The sequence below is a fragment of the Mustela putorius genome, unplaced genomic scaffold (genome assembly GCF_011764305.1).
Source record: "Mustela putorius furo isolate JIRA1106 unplaced genomic scaffold, ASM1176430v1.1 tig00003845_pilon_pilon_pilon, whole genome shotgun sequence".
Taxonomy (NCBI): domain Eukaryota; kingdom Metazoa; phylum Chordata; class Mammalia; order Carnivora; family Mustelidae; genus Mustela; species Mustela putorius.
The window spans coordinates 51,392,566-51,410,595 of record NW_025421998.1 but is presented as its reverse complement, the minus strand read 5'-3'; the positions used below and the strand labels follow the sequence as shown (position 1 = coordinate 51,410,595).

The 18,030-nt window shown below is 36.0% G+C and overlaps 1 long non-coding RNA gene across 1 annotated transcript; it reads right to left on the bottom strand.

Annotated features, from left to right (window-relative positions):
- Nucleotides 1-890: 890 nt before the first annotated feature.
- On the bottom strand, nt 891-11,594 carry LOC101678812. The gene is made up of 3 exons (XR_001177990.1): nt 11,515-11,594; nt 11,252-11,299; nt 891-950 (listed from the first exon to the last, which is right to left on the bottom strand). It is a non-coding gene; the product is annotated as an uncharacterized LOC101678812 (long non-coding RNA).
- Nucleotides 11,595-18,030: the final 6,436 nt, after the last annotated feature.

Below are 18,030 nucleotides of genomic sequence, written 5' to 3'. Positions count from 1 at the left end.
CAGTGCAGTTTAATCCAAGGCAAAAAGAAAACAGGATCATGGACATCCTTGATGTGTGCCATTGTGATACCTCATTTCTTCTTCTGACCAAAAAGCTAAAGCCGAGCATACGGATCTCACAACCCATTGCTCTTCTTACTTGCTGTGAGATGCAACCTGGCTTCTTGGCAGAGCCACTTCCATTATAGCGCCTGCCACCACTGAGCTCCTAGAACAGGCCCTAGCCAGCCCCACCCCCCAGCTTTCCTGAAGCTGCAGAACTGTTTTCTCTCATATCAGGGTTCTCCTATTCTCCATCTCTTTGGAATCCTACCCACCCAACAGTATGTCCAGGCTTCTGTTTAACTGGCTCAGACTAAAAGCATTTATTTTATATCTGAAAGCACCCTAGGTGTTAGGAAACCAGAATTCACTGCATGTTGATTTTGACTAAAAGAATGCTTGCTACAGGGAGAAAAAGTGAAAACAAGGAAAAGCAGTAAATGCTTTATATCATACAAGACTTAATGACTATACAAGGAGTTTTTCTGTTTTGCTTTTACTCAAGGGACAATCCAAATCTTTAGCTTTACTGGTCATCCTCTTTGGAGAATTCTAAAAATTTTAACAATAGGTTAGAAACTGCTCTCCCAAAAGAAGCAATAAAAAGACAAATGATAAACTTATAGCATACTTTATAAGCAGCTTAGCATGACAATAAATGAAATAACAACTAATTTAACTAACTTAATGTGATTTATTTGAAACCTAGATGTAGGATATGTGTACAAATTTTAAAAACCATTGTTTATCTCATGCTGTATTTCATTTTGATTTCTTTGAAGTTCAACTTTAACCTACTTGAACAGTTTTCATTGTAAAATGTATAAATGCATATTCACTTTTCCATGCAAAAGGTTCAAATTCTCTTGCCCAAACTTGTGATCACTTTATCAGAACTCAGTAGCATTCTAAAAGAGAAATAAAAGCATCAAATGAAGCACTTACAGATTTTATGCATGGGGAAGGCTCTGAACAAATTCATATTAACTGCTGGACAAAGCGTTTTGGTTTATTTTGTTTTATTTTGTTTTGTTTTGCAAGACTTAGGTCATCTGTTAAAATAAGGTCACCTTGATACTTCCAAAATACAACTGCATAGTAAAGGGAAGTTCATATGTAGAATGGATTGTATTTTAACTTTGATTTTTTTTCTTGGTTCCTCAAATTCTCTGATTCCTACTCATCTTGAAGATAGGAGAAATTCTTCTCTACCAGTAGATAGATATTTACTACCCAAAGGGATAAAGTTAAAATGATGACTAGAAAGTATACAGATAAAGCATTCAATTTACTTCCTCCTGAACATCCCCCTCCAGAGCTTCTTTTCTGAGTAAATCTCTTTGGCCATAAAAATCAATGAATCTGGAATACAATGGATAGGTTGCCAGGATTCCAAAGAATTGATTAAGAAAGTTGTTCATTATACTTAGAAAAAGTACCTTCAGCTAAAGTCATGAATTGGCTTCAATAAGGAGATTGTAAGGGAATTAAAACTAATTCTAAGCTATGTTTGTTTTATACTTTTTACCTCCATTTTACATTAATTAATTAACTTTCCTCTTATTTTCATACAGTGGTTACATAACTCACCTGCTCTTATTTCTGGTTAAAGTTAACCAAATATTTTTTCCCAAAAGAGATACATGTGTTTGGTAGAATATAAATTGTAGAATTGATAAAGATATTTTACCCTGAAGATATTTTCTTATTCCTCTTTTTCCTATATTTGCAAGGGGTGGGGGGAAGATATGTCTACCCTATGTTTAAAATTCTCCCCGAGCTCTGAAAATCTTCCAGCTGTATCTTAAAAAACAGGAGACTTTGGCTTTTGACTCACTTTCCTGTATTATGGATAAGAGCCTGGCTGTTTTCATAAACAGTGGCCAGCTGTTCAACTTTTAATACTCTACAGCAATCTTCCACTTTTCACAGGGGAAACACATCTTGATTGCATCTTCTGCCTCAGTTAAGAAACTCATTAAAGATTTTGAATGTAAATGCTTCCTTAACCAAGGCCCTCAAAAAATGTACTTAGCTGCTGGTCTGCACCTAGAAGTTGCTTATTCAGTTACAACCACCTTCTCTTATTTATTAAGCAGATTGTTCAAGGATGTTTTGGAATCCATTAGAGTAAGAAACTAATAAAGAGGACAGCTGAAGGACAAGTAAATGCTGGGCACTTATAAGAACTCTGTGCCTAACCAGGTAAATTTATCTCACGCAATTAGCAAATTAGTCAGCCTTGCAGAAATGTTAAGAGAGCAACAGATACTTTTAGTGTCCACTACCTCTTCCACCATGCTAGTGCCTTAAGAACAGTGTGGTCGGGACGCCTGGGTGGCTCAGTTGGTTAAGCAGCTGCCTTCGGCTCAGGTCATGATCCCAGCATCCTGGGATCGAGTCCCGCATCGGGCTCCTTGCTCAGCGGGGAGCCTGCTTCTCACTCTGCCTCTGCCTGCCATTCTGTCTGCCTGTGCTTGCTCTCTCTGCCTTCCTCTCTCTCTGATAAATAAATAAAATCTTAAAAAAAAAAAAAAAAGAACAGTGTGGTCAAACATACTGTCACAAAGATTCCGCTTCACAGAATGATGAGAACACAATGAGTACAAAGCCATAAGTTGATCCATCACATAGGAATATTAAAGCTTTATTTTTTAAAATAGAGATTTAGCACAAAGATTGATAAAATGTCAGGTGGAACAGAAAAGAAGGGAAGGAGAAGGAATAAATGAAAATACAGATAAAAATTTTAAGGGAAATAAAAATAGACAAAATGTTTTTACTAGACTTTTCAAATTGAAGAATATTAATTATGCTCGAATAAAATATTTATTTTTGACCAAAAGCTGTTAGCTAAAGAAAACACCTTTACTGTAATGGAATCCAAATGATGAGAATAAATATTCTAGGAAGACCTCCTATTCTTATTAGACAAAGGATGGGTTTGGATGTGGTTATGGATATGTAAATGGACATGAAAGTGGACATGGAAAATTTTTTTAAAATGAAAGTGGATATGGACAGAAACATTGTTCTAGAGATATCTACTTTTTACATGCAGACCACCATAGACAGGGATCACACAGGGAAGGGAAGGGAAGGGAAGGAGATGAGAGGGGGAAACTAAAAATATCTTCCACATGATAATTCAAATATTAAATGAAGAAAAATTCCTGAGTGAAAAGTTGTTCAACCATTATCCCCTCAGAATAGTATGAATTAGTTTTCAATGCAATATGTAGATTTTTTAAAAATGTCTTTCTAATAGTCCTTAATGGCAAAGGTGTTAATGAAGTCCAATGTTACTCAGAGCCTGTTTCTTGTGTATTTTCCTTACTAAATCAGTGCCTCTAAATTTGCAATTCCATAGGGGATTTTGAACTAAAGAACTTTAGCAAATGGAAGGATAAGTATCAGAAGGTTTCCTGCTAAGTAATTTAAAATGTCAACAGGGTGTGAAGTTTAAGCATCCTGGAATATTTTGAAATAAGATTATAGGAAGTTTTCCTGAATATTTATAATGAGATCAATAGGATGTACCATTAAAATAATCATGGTTTTTTCCCCATTATATTTCAGGTACCTCTATAATTTGTTAAAAAATACCATGCAAACACTACTTTTAAAAAATAATTTACATCTGATTTAGAGTCTCCTTGAAATTTAGAATTTGTATCTGCCAGTAATGATGGATTTGCCATGAAAATATTCTCCCAAAAAAGAAAGGAAAAGCTCAACTATCAAGAATAATTTAAAACTTCAAAGAAAGAATACTATTTCAGATTTACATAAAATGTCTCCATGTATAAAGCACTCTGGCAGCCATCATATCACTTGATTCCCTCAACAACCCTGTGAAGTTGGCAAAGTACCATTTTTCCCATTTTCCAGATGAAGTTGAGGTTTCATGCCTTGTCTCAGAACAGTGCATTATTTATACTTAGAGACCTGAATTCTAATCAGCTTTGTCCAGCTCCCAATATTCCTCCATTTCTGTGTCACTTGCCAAAACAGTCACAGGAGATGAAGAATGACTAAAGTGCCAGAATTAAATATTTTTGCTTTTTAATTAAAACTTTTTTTTGGTATGAACAAGAAAATTTAAGAATACAAAACAGGTAAACAAACTTTTCTTCATCAATTTAATTCTTTTCCAATGCAAAGCGTTTAATGAAATTGCTATTGAAATGACCAAAAAAAAAAAAAAATCCAAAATATAAACACACAGATCAAACCTAGAATTACAGCGATATTCACAGAAATTCAGAATTGCTGTTCCTTTTCTGGTTAATTAATATGATTTTAAGTATTTCATATGGGAGGATTTTTTTTTTTTTTTTGGAAAAAAATGAAATGAACCTAAGATTGACTGGAATTTACAAGCTCATTTAAAGAAAAGTCTCAACTATTTTTTTCTTACAAATGTAATACCTCCCCAGATGGCAGTCTTTGTAGTTTGTGGCACTGATTCAAAAGGCATATTAACTGCCACTCTCTGAGCTGCATCAAGCATTTACAGGCCTCCCCACAGAATGGGTTCAACAGTAATTAAAATAACACCCTTCCTTGGGGTGAAGTTACACTTGAAGAGTTTGGGGATGTTTTTTTTCCTTCCTTTGGGTAAATAATTCCTTTCCCAAAAACATATGAGAAAGAGATGAGAATGGAAAGACCTTGAGAAAAAGGAGACAGAGGTGTGTGGGGGGTGTGGGGGGTAGGGAGGGGTAGTGAGAGGAAGGTCGGGGGACGGGGAGAGAAAGAGAGGGAGAGATTCAAAATAGTACACCAAGTGTACTAACAAATTCCATAAACTATGTTAAAATATCGGTATTTCTTTCATTCTTTACCAGACACTGACAGACAAACAGGTTTAAAGAAAAAAAAAAAAAAAGCAAGGGGGAAAAATACCATTTACTCACTGTAGCAGCAGGAAATCAAGGAAAGAAAATAAACAGGGCTTGAATTGTGGGCCTTTAACCTGCTAGTCAGACAGTTTCATTCTGCATGTATTTGTGTGCTGGTAAATGGCGAAGGGGAGGTAAAAGGACGGGGCCTTGTGGGATTCTTGGGACTCCCACAGCTACCAGTCCAGCTGTACAAACACGCACAAGCTTTGTTAAGGTACAGTGGGCAACAGGCTGAAACTGCTGAGCTATCTGACCTATAAATCCCTCGCAAAAGCTCCACTTGAGGGGAAGCCAGGAGTTATGTGTAAATGTTTTATCCAGCCAGAAGCCAGCTATTGGTCATTTCCGTCTCCCCTCTCTCTCTCCTCTCAATGGATACTCTGACTGGCAAGGGTTAGAATAGTACGTTTAGATGCATAAATGACAATCTTAAATTCTACTTCCCTCTGGCCTTAACAAGAAAGGGAATAATGACTCAGAAGCTCCTCCTTCATGTCTTTATGGCTTGGGAAATATGTTCCACAATTGTGAGCAATAAATTTAGGCAGAGCAATGGAAATTTCTGTTATTGTTCTTTTCTTTAAATTTCTTTTTCAAACTCAGTAAGTGTTTCATTTTACAATTACCACAAATCTACACACACATACACACACACACTTTTTAAAGAACTCAGGCTTGAGGGATGTGAGATACTCCTTTAAATATGATACCCCTTGCTTGCCCCAGTTTTTCACTTTCCTTAGCCTGATTCACAACAGAGAATCTTAGCATCACATGTCGCATTCTGAGTGCAAACAATGAAGAGATTCTAAATTGCTAACCTCAAGAAGAACCTTCCAAAGATTTCTTCCCTTTTCTAAACATTTCTGAACTCTCTGTGACCTCCTTTTATGAAGCCTACAAATGACACCTAAACACCTTAAACATCATGCAGTTAGTAAGCTATATAAACTATCAAAAAGCTGAAGAAAATGACACAGAACAATGAAAAGTGAAGCAGATAAATTTAAGTAGAAAATGGCCTTTGCAAACATCCAGAAAGCCAGAAAAGTCTCTAGGTTGAAAATACTTAGAAGGCACAAAATCCAAGAGTGGAAAAAAAAATATATAGCTCACACTAAAAACAAAAGATACACACCAACACAGAGATCCATCCTGCTCTGAGTTGAGTAATTTTGGTAGGATTTGAGTAATAGTAAACATTCAGAGATATTAAGCAAAAGCTGTGTTTTTCTGAAATGTCGTTCTGTGACCGTCTAAAGATTTAGTTCAGTAAATGTTCACTGACTCGCTACATAACACTGAGCCACAGACCAGGAGTGTGGGTAACAAGAGGTGAATCACAACTCTTGTTCTTTTACCAGAGTATGTGCTCAGATAGAGAAGATAAAACAAGCACACACGCATAACTATGACATGGGACAAAAAGAAGCACACCAGAAAAGTAAAAATGCATGGCAGTGGAAATTCAGAGATGGCAAGAAGTATTACAGAGGACAGAAGTCAGTAAAAATATGCCCTGAACATCACCATCTTCTTGAAATATGTCATATGAAGGATTGTGAATAACTACCATCACATTAAAATAATGAAAATAAGGCAAAGGAACAGGGATGACTTGTGGAAAAAGTGATGCCAGCCAGACAGAATGGTAATTTTTTTTTTTAAGATTTTATTTATTTATTTGACAGAGAGAGAGAGAGAAAAAGCATGAGGGGGGGGGTGAGACAGAGTGAGAGGGAGAAGCAAATTCCCCGCTGAGCAGAGAGCCTGATGAGGATGATGTGGGGCTCAATCCCAGGACCCTGGAATCACAACCTGAGCCGAAGGAAGACACTTAACCGACTGAGCTACCCAGGCACTCCTAGAATGGTAATTTCTTAATAAAAGGATTTGTAGCTCAGCAAAGGCAACCTGAAGCAGGATCTGGTCTTCTGATTCGGATTCAGTTTTACATAATATCTAGGAACCCAGAGAAGTCTAGTGATGTCAGTGTTGTATATGAGCTTCCCCTAATTAAACTGATGTAAAAATAATACAGTGTATCTTGCCATGATCTCTATCTTTCTAGTTAATTCTATAGGTCAGTCATTTAAGTGTTTTCTAGCTATCTCCAATACTCTAAGAAATAGCAAACTCCCAATATATTCAGGTTTTAGTAATAAAACAAAGTATACTATTTGTGGTTTTTCTACTGCCTTTTGACTTGTGAACTAAAAAAAACATAGGCAATACACTGGCCAGGACCCAGGATAAATTCAGCAGAAAAATAATAGCACAGAGTCACAAAGGGTAAAACTCCGACCAATATGACAGTGACCCAGATCTTCAACGAGACACATAATAGTGCATCACCTTACTTTGTCATTCTTTCACACATTAAAAATTTGCCACTTCAAATCCAAAGGGATTAGATACTGAATTTTATCCAATTGAAACGACTTAGAAGATTCAGAAAAAGAAAAGAGAACACTCTGTTAAATATGTAAAGAGGGACAAAACAAATTTTAAAACTATAAATACAGTAGATTTATTAAAACCAGCCATGTTCTCCAATGGAAATGTTACTGACTCAAGATTTAGGACACTTAGTTGCTCCAGTGAATATCCTTGTGATCCACCAAAGTTACCCAATTGTTCCTTGCTTTGCTTATGCAGCTATAAAATTGGAAAAGCAATTGTTTTCACTTCCTACCTTACATGGATGTGAAAATATTTCAAAGTCCATTGCAATATTATCATTAACATAATGCCTTGTAATATTGCAATTAATTACTAAACATAAAGCAATAGAGCACATTAAAAACTTATTAGTCATCCACCTATAACCAAATGTAATTAAGACCTTTTAATTTCATAAAATTTATTATTTAGATTCTTGAGTACTCCAAACACCAAAGACAAATTATTACTGTTATTGTTATCATTTCAACATTTTTGTTCATTTTAAGGGAAAATTTTTGTCAAACATTGACACAGTGGAGTACATTAGAATTCTGATTTAATGGCTCAGACTAGTGTAAATTTTCTGTTGCATTCTAACTCTATTACTCCTAACCTTTTCCTGGAATAGACAGTGATAACACTTGAATTTTTTTATTATTAGAAAATATAGCTTAATAACTGATCAGTGTGACTGACTGACAAGATACTCTATAATATTTTCAATGTAATATGATATATGGTGACAGTAGTTTTTAAAACCTCTCACCAACACAATATTCACGTCTTTTTGGGAAGCATTTTAAAGCATGGTATATACTAGATGTCAGAAAATATTTTACGCAGTTTCATTGGGCTATTCCCTGTTTAGATATTAACTCTTAGTAATTGCCTCAATTTCACAATATAAAATTTAATTACTAAATGCAATTATCTCATATCCTCACCATTATAAGTATTTTATTTTCTTTGGGCTATACCCCTACACACACAAATATATAGATAGTTAATACACAGCTATGGTCATAAAGATACAGGGACACATTCAAATGACAGAGTAAAGATACAGTCACTAAATTACAGTTTGTGAATGGATCTGATATTTCTTGAGCAACTATGTGCCATAAATGCACAACACCAGACACTTTACATATTACTGAAGCCTCATATGAATCATGTGAAATTGGTATTTTTGTTCCCTGTTCTTTCTACCAATCTATCAGACATGAGAATTTGCAGTTATACTTTAAGTAAGTCCTCTGCTGCTTAGTCTCTGCACTGCTTCAATCAGACCAGTCCTACTTTTTATTTATTTGTTTATGGCACCATGCAAGATTTCATTCGAACAGAGATTTTCATGACCCACGAGTTAGAAAACTACTGTTTTATACTACACAGCTTCCTGAGAACCAGAATTGGTCTAGTCCTGTATATTTATGATTGAGAAGTCAGGAAACCACCACTGAAAATTCGTAATAGTCTGACTCTTTCCAAAGGGAAGCAAAATTGTGCCAGAGTTAAGAATTTCCTTGCTTTGGAAAATTTAACTTTGTTACATGATCTACTTACAACTTTATGGTAAGCAGTGCAGTTAATACCCATGTTTCCAAAAGACCTTAACCTGTATTTTCACAAACATAAACAATACCAACAGTATGAAATGGGAAGACAGAATAAAACACTTGCATTTAAAAAAACTTGGGGGGGGGGCGCCTGGGTGGCTCAGTGGGTTGGTCCTCTGCCTTCGGCTCAGGTCATGGTCTCAGGGTCCTGGGATGGAGCCCCGCATCGGGCTCTCTGCTCAGCAGGGAGCCTGCTTCCTCCTCTCTCTCTGCCTGCCTCTCTGCCTACTTGTGATCTCTCTCTCTCTGTCAAATAAATTAAAAAAATAAATAAATAAAATCTTTTAAAAAAACTTAGGGGGCGCTTGGGTGGCTCAGTGGGTTAAAGCCTCTGCCTTCGGCTCAGGTCATGATCCCAGGGTCCTGGGATCAGGCCCCACATAAGGCTCTCTGCTCAGAAGGGAGCCTGCTTCCTCCTCTCTTTCTCTGCCTGCTTCTCTGCCTACTTGTGATCTCTGTCTGTCAAATAAATAAAATCTTTAAAAAGAAATTAAAAATAAAATAAAAATAAAAATACACTTGGCTTTCTCACCAAAACCCATAACATCAGTCTAATTATGAGAAAAACATTAGATGAGCCCAAATCAAGGGATATTCTAACCAACTACCTGATCAGAACTTCTCAAAATTGGTAAGGTCATCAGAAATAAGGAAAGTCTGAGAAATTATCACAGCCAAGAGAAGGCTAATGAAACATGACTACTCATTGTATTGTGATATCCTGGATGGAACAGAAGGACACTAGGTACAAACTAAGGAAATCTCAAAGTATGGATATCAGTTAAGAATAATACATCAATACTGGTTCATTAACTGTAACAACTTTATATATGAATGTAATACATTAATAATAGGGGAAATTATGGGGGACAGATGGGTATTTTCTGTACCATCTTTATACTTTTTCTACACATCTAAAACTATCCTAGAATAAAAACTCAATTTTTAAAAGGTAAAATATGCACTTGGTAAAAACACCCATATAGGAATCTGTGGTAACCACATGCAGTTCTTATAAAACAAAAGGAGAAATGTTGCTTAAAAGAGTTAAATTGGGGGAGCCTGGGTGGCTCAGTGGCTTAAAGCCTCCGTCTTTGGCTCAGGTCATGATCTCAGGGTCCTGGGATCAAACCCCACATTGGGCTCTCTGCTCAGCGGAGAGACTGCTTCCTCCTCTCTCTCTGCCTACTTCTCTGCCTACTTGTGATCTCGGTCTATCAAATAAATAAATAAAATCTTTAAAAAAACAGTTGAACTGTAAATTTTATTTGTTTCTCAGTAATTTTTGCCTGTTCTTTATTTCACCTTTGTGCCCATGGAAGCAAAGCAGATAGCAAATTTAAATTTTTAAATTACTCTAATAATTGGGCGCCTGGGTGGCTCAGTGGGTTAAGCCGCTGCCTTCGGCTCAGGTCATGATCTCAGAGTCCTGGGATCAAGTCCCGCATCGGGCTCTCTGCTCAGCGGAGAGCCTGTTTCCCTCTCTCTCTCTCTGCCTGCCTCTCCATCTACTTGTGATTTCTCTCTGCCTAATAAATAAATAAAATCTTTAAAAAAAAAATAAATTACTCTAATAATGTAATAAGTAAACTATCTATATTTCATTAAAAGACATTTTGGTATTGGGAAGCACCAACTTGAAAAAAACTCAAATTTAAAATTTCTGTGTAGGTAAGTAGTGAAGCAAGGAATCGAAATACAACAGCTCTAGGTGTTAGTGTACAAAGGAACAGCTATCATGTATATGAAACCGTTTTGAAATGTATTCCTTCTAAATTTGACATCAGGAAAATGGTATCATTATCTTTACATGAAGTATAAATACTAGATTATTTTCTCAAGTATGTGTCCATGGAAAGCTTGAACAACTGGTCAAAGAAAACCACATCTTTCAAAATGTCTATCTGGTACCCAAATATTCATAAAGTGCCCATGGTATAGGAATCACTTTTTTTAGACCCCAGTGAGAAGACAGATCTATCCAATAAATTTGTATCATTGAATAGACATAAATCTAGAAGGAGACACCAGGTCTTCAGCATACCTTCTGTACTCTGGACAAGGCACGGCCAAGATACTGCGAGCAAAGCATCTCTTTTCTTTTCCAAATATTTCCAAGTTTGATAAATTCACTCATTCTTGGAGGTTTATCAACCTCAAAGGGTTGCTTCCTTACATCTACTTCACATTTCTTTTTTTTAAATCTAAGTATGCATTTAAAATAAAAATATACTTCACCTTGAGAGGTTCTCCACCAGAAGAGAACAAACTGATTACCACTCCTCTCTAAAATAAAGAGAGAAAAAGAAAACATTTTTTTAAGACAGCACATGTGACAAATGTTCATGATGAATTGCTTACTATAGCATAGGTTAAACCATGTAAAGTACTGTAGACCCAGCACCAATGTAATATTACTAACTTGTATGGCAACACATAGTCATTACCATTAGAAAGACATTAAGAGTTCTTCCTGTATTACAACATTGTGCTGGTCCCACCTTAGAGAATCAGCTCCTCAATTTGTGAAGGCATCCTCTATCTTGATTTGATAGCCTAAAATTGAAACCAGCAGGGTTACTAACCCCTCATAACAATGGGAACAGAATTTTGAAGAGCTCATGTCACCTCTCCATTGTCAATAAGAAAAAGAACAGTTAACAATGGCAAATGGAACAACAACAACAAAAAAATCTAAAATCTAGCTTCTATAGAAACAGAAAATAAAAAGATGTAGGTTCATAAGTAAGGTGGTACGAGTATATTGGGGGATGGTAGTAGTGCTAAAGGAGGAATATGAAGGCTAAATAAGAGAAGTGAACTTTAAAAAAAAAGAGCTGACAACTTCTTTAAATAAAAATACTACAAGAAGACACTGGAAAACAGCATAATGGAAAGAAAGACTTGAATTGCTATCCATTAATCAAAAGGTACAAACATGCTTATTTTCTTTTGACCTCAAGGAAATACAGTATTTTTGTCTGCCCAAGCCCTTCTTAACCATTCCTAGCTACTGTTGTTAGCACAACTATGCACATCTCTGGGGAAGACTTCATTCTTTTAAGCAAAAGGAAACATCTCAATTGATAGAAATGATTAGCATGCTTTAGAGAGCTGCTAGAGAACAGCAGATAATAAAGTGCTCAAGTTCAAAAATATATTAACCTTGTTTAGGGTCATGTTTCTTACAAGAGATGATGTTTTTCTAGGGGGATTTTAGCTGTTCCCAACCACTCACACTGTTTGAAGTGCTCTCTAAGAGCCCTCGAGCCAACTCAGCTAGTAACCTCCTTCCACTTTGATGTTTCACCATGACAAGGCTCCAGGAGTTGCCCAAACAAAAAGATGACACATCCAAATGATGTGTGTGTGTTTTTGCGGTAGACTCATAAAAAGATGCTGGAAGTAGAATAAAAATTGTATATCCTTACATTTCTACACTTCTCCTCAAGTGTATTTGTGCATAAGAACACGGTATGTCTGGTTTTGTCCTTTTGGCAGACACTATTATTTGTCCAACCACCAGGCATTCTCATCCCCTTCCTAGTTGCTAGACTGCTTCAATATTTTGGAGGTATTTACTCTCCTATAGGCTTAAGAAAGTCACCCTGCTGCCAGGAGTAAATGTAGTTTTCAAAGCTTTCTTTCAAAGCAATCATGATCATTTTAGGCCTCTTGACAGTGGTTAGCTTAAGGGTAGGCATTAGAGGCAAGCCAGACCAATGAGACATAAGGGTGTTTAAGGATTTCTGGGAAAGCTTTCCCTCTCTAGATATCATTAAAAAGATTCTGCCTGACTCTGGATGTCATCTAGTGTTATATTGGAGCCAGCACACACTGGTTCATGATTGCTACTTCTATATGCTGCATACGATGACACCATATAGGACCTTGAAGTTGCCCAGCGCTGGGAAAATTCACAACATGGAAATCATCAAATGCTACATATTAGAATTTGTTTGTGTTTGTTTTCCAGAGAGTGGGTCATTAAACATTGACCAGAACACCACTAATAGTATTTTCTGAAGATGTGATGCTTGACTCTAATGAAACCATCTTGTCACCATGAGTGCAGACATCCCTCACCCACTGTGACAGTGAGGATGGTAGAAGTGGGAGTTCGATTGCGATGTTGAACACCTGGGTCCTTTGTAACATTCTTCAGCTTCTGAACTAACCCTGGAAAACACTTTGCTTCCAGAGCTCTTCTTATGTTAACTGACAGGTCCTCGTTTTTTTTAATCACTATTACTGGACATCTTGTTATTTTACTTGGAGCTGAAAATAGCATCACAGTTTATGAAATGAGCAACTGGATGGACTCTATTTCTTTACTAAAAAAATTATGAAATTTTATTTATATCCTTTTATCAGAGGAAAGAAGAAATGAGAGGAATATATGCTGAAAGCATTTTTGTTTTATTTGAAACTTCAAATTTAAAAAGGGGAGGCATTTAGCGAGAACAAGGTAAAATTGTACCCACTATTTCTTTTCCACATTAGGAATATGATCACTAACATTTTCCTTAATTACATGACTAGGGACACATTTAGTGTTTGTAAAGCAAGATATTCTGAGAAAAATAGAAGGGTCATAGCCAGAGCATCGGGGTGAACACAACTAACCACTGAAATAACACTATAATAATCCTTCTCACCACACAGGGACTACCAGGACACAATGAGATCCAATTCAGACTAGAATTTAAGTGATGGGATTTCCAAGAAGCTGGGATTTTGCCTTGAACATGTTATACTACGCCGTCCAATTCCTTGGGCACTGGGAAGAGGACAGTGTAAAATGAGTTGTTCTGGAATCATCTGAAACCAATTACCATGAGTGGACCCAAATTGCTAGGACGGCTGCTCAGCAGCCGCATCCCCAGCACAGCTGGGAATCAGCTGGTGAATGCTGTCAAGAACTCTCCCTATCAATTGATTCCAGGCCAGCTTGTGATTGCGTTTCACCTCTCAAGCATCACTTTTCCATTGCCTTAAAAACTGTTCCAAATGGCAAGAATTTGCAAATATAATAAAGTAAGGGGGGGGGGAAGGGAGAGATTAGGAGAGACGAGAAGTAGGAAAGATCAGGAACGCAAAAAGGAACGTGGCATAGGACTGTGAAGAATTTTATTTGCTGGTGAATTCTCATTTATCTGGGCTCAATGTTAGGAGGATGCATCTGTCCTTTTCCCCCGCCAAAACAACTCTTCTTTCATAGAAGCAGTATCCTGTTGTCATTAAATTAATTTTCAAAAAGCAATGATTACAGGTTTATTCATTATTAATTTAGATTTCAAAAATTTTCTTTCATTCTGATCATTTCTTAGTTTAAACTAAGGTTCTTTAGTCTCATAAACACACAACCTCTTTCTACACTACTTGTTGCTTTCATTTCACAGATATGGACGAAATGCACAACTCTGGAGTTTCCTACACTTGATTTTAGCCAAAAGGCCGAGAAGCGATCTGGAGTTTCCTGAAAGGTCATTATCAGGCAGCATTTTTAAGAAACATTAGATTTTAGCATGCATTAAAAGAAATATTTAGGAAAGACAAGTCAAAAGTGTTAATTTGTTTTTATATTTAACAAGGGACAGAGATTGAGTAACCAAATAAATGAATATCCTATCCCAGTGGTTCCCAAACTTCACAGTACACAGGAATTACCTGGAGATCTGTAAAAGAATATGGAGCATGGTACGATTAAATCAAGAATATTGAAGATCAATGTGACTGCTTTGAAGGAAATTGAAAAGAAAAAGTTAAAATTAAGGCAAAAATTAGTGAAACTGAAAGCAAATGCAAACTACCCCCCAAGAAAGAATTGTTCAAAACTCAAATCTATTTATATGAGTATATTATCTTAAGGGTAAAACCAAGACTATTTAGGAATAGAAGCACAAAAGAGACTGTTTTAAATCATAAAAGAACTCTTTAAAATAAACACAATTTTGCCAATAAATTTGAAAATTTAGCTACAAAAGTTAAGTCTTGGAAGGAATTTAAATGACAAAAACAGATTCAAAAATACAAAATAACTCAATGCCCAAATGTTGGTTTCTAAGTACCATTCTTGACAAATAAGAATTAGGTTTCTTGAAGAAAGTGCTGTTTCCAGGTCTGTGGGAATTATAATTCTAGACCATCTCAAAGTACAAGAAAGTAAAGTGTTCAGCTGTGATGAAACCATGTCAAAAAGACATTGGATCCAGCTTAAAAGTGCTCCTACTCACCTAATCTGTGATAATTTGCTTAATCATGAGACAAAAACTAGTAAAGAACAGCACTAGAAAACCATATAAACTAATCTTAGTCATGAAAGTGGATGGAAAAAAAAGTATATAAGATATTAGTAAAAGATTTCAGTAGTATTAAAATATGTATCATAATGATCATCTTTCTGCTCCCAATCTTCGATCCCTAAAATATCTTCTAACAGAGAGCAGACTGAGTCTTTTAAAATATGTCAGATAATGTCACTTGCCCTACTCAAAAAAATTGCAAAGACTTGCCATGGTACTTGATGTAAAAATCAAAATCTTTACCATCTCCTGCAAGACTTTTCATAATCTGTTCTTTCCCATTACTTCTCTTATTTCCTACTCTTTTCCCCCAGAACTCAACCACTCTAACCATCTGGCCTCCCTAGATGTTTCTTGAACATTCTAAGCTTTGCTTTGTTAAGATCCTGACATACTTTGACACATTTTCTGCTACTGACCCAAATTTATATTTCTGAGATAAATATTATTTGGTAGGCTCATTAAAAATCAATCTCTTGGGCTTCCCGGGTGGCTCAGTTGGTTAAATGTCTTAACTCTTGGTTTTGGGTCAGGTCACGATATCAGGGTTTCGAGATCAAGCGCCACATTGTGTTCTGTGCTGGGAGTGGAGGCTACTTAAGATTCTCTTTCTCCCTTTGCCCTCCTTCCTTCCATCCCACTTGCATGCTCTCTATCTTAGGATTTTACTAATCCTCATAACATAAAAGATTTGAACTTTATAACACAGGAACCAAAAGCCCTAAAAAAGCAGTAGGATATAAGGATACAAGCAAAGAAAGATTAATTACAGCAGGAATTGAAAGTTGAAGAGCAGAACCAAAGACTGCACTAGAAAAAAGCCAAAAACTGCCAAAACAGGAATAGCAGAATATTAGATTGGTAAAATACAGAACAAAGGAAAAATTTTTCTAGAAGGCAAGAATAATGAAAAAGACATAGTATTCAGAGGAGGATGTTGGAGACTGGATACCAGACCTTAGAATTATAGATACAGATATTTTTATTATAGAAATTGGAATTATACATATATAGATCATTTTAGACAACCTAAGAAAATATTTTTGGAATTAAAACAAAATTTGGATATGCAAATGGAAAAATTATGCTGCCAAAAAATACAAAGAAATCCATGCATAGTAATACCCTAAGAATTTTTTTAGAAGCTTTTATTTATTTATTTGACAGACAGAGATCACAAGTAGGCAGAGAGGCAGGCAGAGAGAGAGGAAGGGAAGCAGGCTCCCTGCTGAGTAGAGAGCCCGATGTGGGGCTTGATCCAAGGACCCTGGAATCATGACCGAAGCCCAAGGCAGAGGCTTTTAACTCACTGAGCCACCCAGGCGCCCCCCCTAAGAATTTTTAAATATCAATGATAAATAAGTCATTCTACAAGTATTTTGAGATAAGATGAAATAAGAGAAGGGAAAATGCCAAAATAACTCCAAATTCTTCTTTATATAAAAATTAAATTCCAGAATACAATGGAGGGAGGCCACTTTAAAGATGTACATTAACATTTTAGTATATTTAATTGGGGAATATGTGGTCACAAAGGGGACTCTGATTTGGGCATACTCTACTTTAACATAACCAATTGCATTGATTCTACTTTCTAACTCTACCCAAAACTGCTATGCATTACTTCCACATAATCTAGATCTAATGGAATGGGATAGAAAGGAGGGGAAGACCATATTAGTGTAACCATTCGTGTGCTAACAACATTTTAAATTATCTTCAAATTTGAGAAAACACAAATTAATGAAAGATCACAAATTCAAGCAGAAAGCCAAAGTCTGAGAAACCTGAAGAGTTGGGGACTATAAGAATGGCTAGAATTCACAGAGGAAACTTGAAAAGGAAAAGGAGAAATACGAGAACAATGCACTTAACTTTCCCTCAGATCCTTGGCTGATTTCTAAAATTGTGCAAAACTTAGTGTTTTTCCAGGGGGAAGAACAACAACTCGAAAATTGAAAGAGATAAGCAGACATCGTAGCTTTTTCCATGTCAGAAGACACAGAGTTTGAGTTCAAATCTTAGAAAGACTTGATAAATATCTCGGGCTTTCCATTAAAATACCAGAAAGGCCATGCCATAGGAATAAAAATTACATCCTAGTATTAAAGCCAAAACTAAAGCAGACATGTCCTAACAGAACACAAAACCAAGTCTACAGACATCACATTAAAAGTGATCCATCAATGATTCACTACTAGAATAAATCTCCAATACCATTCAGAGGAAGACAACAAAATAGAGTCTCTATGATGAATATGCCAAAACGCAGTATGCAGTATGCAATTAAAAAATTACAAAAGTGAAGAAACAAGAAAATGTGGTGCACTCCAAGAAAAAAAATGTCAGTCAGTTCAAAGAAACCAAGAAATGATCCCGATTTTAGAATTAGCAGAAAAGAGTTATAAAATAACAATTATAAATATGTTAAAAATTCTATAACCAAAAATGCAGGGGAGGTGTGTGAATTGTAGTCAGTTTCAGAATTCTACAGATAGAAATTGCAAAATTAAAATAATATTTGAAGATAAATTTAAGATATAATTAAGAGCAAATTGATCAGAAGAGGAGCAGTGAAATTAAAGAAGAGCATTATTATAGAAGAGCATCCAAACATAAACCAGAGAGGAAAAAAATAGAAGTAAACAATAGAAGATGAAATGTGAGACACTATCGTCTCCTAGGCACATCATAATCAAATTGCTGAAAACT